The sequence below is a fragment of the Cupressus sempervirens genome, chromosome 1 (genome assembly GCF_028749045.1).
Source record: "Cupressus sempervirens isolate cs-2001-9-10 chromosome 1, ASM2874904v1, whole genome shotgun sequence".
NCBI classification, from domain to species: Eukaryota; Viridiplantae; Streptophyta; class Pinopsida; order Cupressales; family Cupressaceae; genus Cupressus; species Cupressus sempervirens.
The window spans coordinates 290591736-290595864 of record NC_143118.1 but is presented as its reverse complement, the minus strand read 5'-3'; the positions used below and the strand labels follow the sequence as shown (position 1 = coordinate 290595864).

The window sequence follows — 4129 nt, the reverse complement described above, 5'->3', positions numbered from 1 at the left end:
ATATTGTAAAATTTCCTTAGATGTGGTTGAATGCACTTGTGGTAGTGTTGCCTTCAAAAAAGCTTTCAAATTGGAAAACTTTCTTGGCATTCCTTTAACTCATGTATTTCTCATGACTTGAACAAAACGAACGTAGTTAATAGTAGCTTGGAAAACAAAATCATTTTGAAAGGCCACTAGTTGTTCTAGTTGGAAAATGAAGATATTTTAAATGCTGGTGAAATAAAAGGTAGTTTCAACTATTCACAGTGGCAATTTTCTAACTTACTTTCCCATTGTATATTGGATGTCACTACTTGACCCGAAGCCTAGTATAGGTAAGTCGCAAAAATGCTTTCTAAGATTCCCAGCTTTTTGCGGTCATAGACGGCTGTCATTCAGTCAAGCGCCCGACCGTTTTTAATTGGGCATCTGGTCGGCCATAGAAAAAATGATGAATGCCATTGTTTGTTTAATATTGTTGGATTTCCAAATATTATATATAATTAGATTTTGTTAACCGTATTAGCCGAGGTTAACTATGAAAGACACAGTTACAGGGGATATCTACACACGCCCATTACTCTAATGCATAATTTTTAGCTGGCGTGCAGATCACTTGAGTGTTTTGGTACCAAGTACACCAAAATCTAGGTGTTCTCTCTAGAAGAGATGATGAGGGCTACTAAAAAATTTAGTGACAAGATTGGACATGGTGGATTTGGATCAGTGTTTCTGGGTGAACTCGTAGGAGGAGAACAAATTGTTGTGAAAGTACTCTCCTTATTCTCCAATCAAGGGATTGTACAGTTTTTAAACAAGGTAAGTTATCTGCAATTATCATGTCTAGCAAAGACTAATCTTTGATACTATTATTTGTTTAGAGAAACTAAATTGTGCATGACGAACAGATTGAACTTCTGTCAAGAGTTCATCATAGGAACTTGTTATGTTTGCTTGATATTGTAATGAATCTAGGGATCTCAAGCTTGTCTATGAGTATATGTCTGGAGGCTGACTTAGTGATCACCTTTATGGTAAAAACTCTTCCAACTATTTCCTGCTCTAGTAAGCGTTGAAAAAGCAACTCAAAATTATAACAACACATCTAATATTTGTTACGTTGGGGTTCCAGGTCGTAACGTATCCAAATATCCTAAACTTGATTGGAAAACAAGGCTTACAATAGCTTTAAATGCAGCGCAAGGTATTAAAATATATTTTACGTTAGCACCCCCGTGATTATGAACCAAATTATTTTATTTTATTTGATACTTGTAATATTTAGTCTAGCAGGACTGGAATATCTACACAGGACTTGAACTCCTAAAATAATTCAGAGGGATATAAAGACAGCCAACATTCTTCTCGATGCCAATTTAAATGGCAAATTGGCAGATTTTGGTCTTTCACGAGTGGCAACTGATGATGTTTCCCATGTCATTACGGCTGTGAGAGGAACTGCTGGATATGTAGACCCCAAGTAATTCTCCATGACTTTCATTTTTCTTTACATAGAATGAGTTTTATTCATAATTATCTGTTATACTTGACAATCGGCCGCCTGTTTGACAGGTATTTTACCACCCATGTGTTGACAGAGAAAAAGTGACAGTTTTGGTTTAGTTCTGTTAGAGATCATATGCGGCAGGAGAGCTGTTGATATAACACTATCTGAACCTCAAATGGACCTCGTCAAATGGGTATGAAGTCAAAATATTTTTTATAAATTCATTCCTTGGCAATGAGAGACTCGCATTTTCTTTCAACAGGTAACTCCATTGGTGACGAGGGAGGAGCATTTTATCAATGTCACAGAATTTGTTGATAAAAGCTTGGACAATAATTATAACAGAGAATCGATAACGAGTATCTCCAAACTAGCAATAAGATGTATTGATAGTGAGCCTTCCGAGAGGCCCTCAGCAAATGATGTCGTGATGGAGATTAAGGATGCCATGAAATTTGAGATTTAAGATAACACGTTGCCCTTGAAATCTGTAGGAGTCTAATGCTTATACACTCCTTAGGTTTGTCAATTTCTATAATTCATTTACAGATTAACTCCTCAATGATTTATATAGAATAAAAATAATTTTTATTTTTATTTTTTCTTCTTTTCTGTGTCACCCATGTCGAGGTCATAATTTAAAAATTACAAACCGTTTATACACCATATTAAAAAAGTTAGGTTTACATATTGTTCTGTTGTGCAGGTTTTAGCAGTGCTACTGATTTGCAATTTTAGTAATGCTTCTGTTGTTCAATGTTGCTTTTAGCAAGCCACATTCTCCACTTTACAATTACAAGACAATACCCTCTATAAGGTACCATTATTTTTTCCGTTGTCAAACTTTGGGCTGTGGGATATTTGCAATCAGAACATACTGCAAAATTTGATCTAGAAGTTAGTAACAACCAAACTAGCTTTATATAGAAAAGAAAATTAAATTCATTATTTCAACCTAATTGGAAGTCAAATAGAAGGTTTTTAAAGCTTTTATCGATTCCTTGACAATCCATTGAACATCATAGCTAGTATTTTAATTAAAATCTTAGGAAATCTATAATTTTCATTAGCAATCCATCTTAAATTGTCGAATTAGAGGCCTCCATTAAAAGTAAAACTTACTTGTAAACTTTTAGCCTGTCCCAAGAAACTAGTTACACATTCGATATCTATAATGTTATTTTGGAATAAAACTATTCTAAATACATAAGTACAATTGAAATCTATAAAACCACTTCTTTCCTATTCATATATCTATTAATCAAGAGGAAACCCTTACTAGTTCATAGTCAAATATCCATTTTTTTTAGTTCGCCTGATGTTAGGAAGATTAAGATTGTCTAAAAGGTTATCGATTGCAAAAGGATTTGAGAGTCTTCTATAGAACATTCTAGATTGTGAGTAGAACACTCTAGAACAACTTCTAGATCCTTGTATTGCCCCTATAAATATGTACTTTGCACAAACATGCATTGCATATCTAGAATTAATATGTAAGCTCTAATGGTTTTAAACAAATTAGATTAATGTAGTCTTGTTTATGACTTATATATCTCCATTTTTCTCTAATTTTGTTATATTGAAACAAACTATTATTATGATATTCCATTTTATTTTTGGGTTGTTTTAACATGGTATCAGAGAAAAGGTTCAACTAGATATATATTGCTTAAGTTATTTGTTTACATGGCTTCTATATTGCTAGAATAGTATTTGTTTAAAAAAAAATATGGCTAACATTGGGTCTACAAATGAGGCATTACAAATATTTGATGGAAGTGGTTTTGGCAAATTGGAAGATTGCAATCAAGAATTCTTTGAGAGAAAAGGTTTTATGGAGGATAGTAAGTAGGAAGACTAAAGAACTCTAAAATGATATAGAAAAAGAGTTTTGGAAAATCAAGTTGGAGCAAGCAAGAGGTATTACTTGTAAAGTTTTAAGACCCAATCTCAACAGAAGGTTTTTTGGTATTCATGATCCAACAAAGTTGTGGGAGAATTTAATTTAGATCCATCTTATTTTAAAAAATGGTTGATTATTTTAGTGAAGTTATATTTTTAAATCCTCAATTGAAGAAAATAGGTGTTGTGTATGCAAAAAAAATATTTTTCAATTGATTGCAGAGGTTGAAAGTAAGCTCCTTTAGCCATGCAAGGTGTTTATGGAATCAACAAAATGTGTTATTAAACTAAATCCTAATGCTCCACAAAAAAAAAAATTGATCAATTTTATATGTTTGTTTTAGATGAAGAAGATCAACTTATTAAAGAAGGATATATTAAGAAAAATCATGCATATGTAGCTAAAAGTAAAATATTTAGAAATGATGGAAAGAAAAATTAGAGAGGATATAATAAGTTTCAAAACAATGAAGGTTCTAACCATTTTTCTAAAAATGATGATGTAGGGAAACAAGTTTGGAGAAAACCCATTAATTGTAGGTATTCTGGTGGTGAAAATCACATTGAAAAATTTTGGTTGAAAATGAAGGACAATGGAAGCAGCACTACAAGCCTAAGGAAGAAAGGTTTAAGGATGCAAATAAATATAGGTACAACTTTGTAGCCATCTCCCATAAAACGCAAGAAAAAACAAGTAAAGCAGTAATCACTACACTTGAAATTAAATGTAATGCTAAA

General features: G+C 32.5%; 1 pseudogene; it reads left to right on the top strand.

The window, feature by feature from the left end:
- The first annotated feature begins 211 nt into the window (after positions 1 to 211).
- On the top strand, positions 212 to 1301 carry LOC149577245 (putative LRR receptor-like serine/threonine-protein kinase At1g51810; annotated as a pseudogene).
- The last annotated feature ends 2828 nt before the right edge of the window (positions 1302 to 4129 follow it).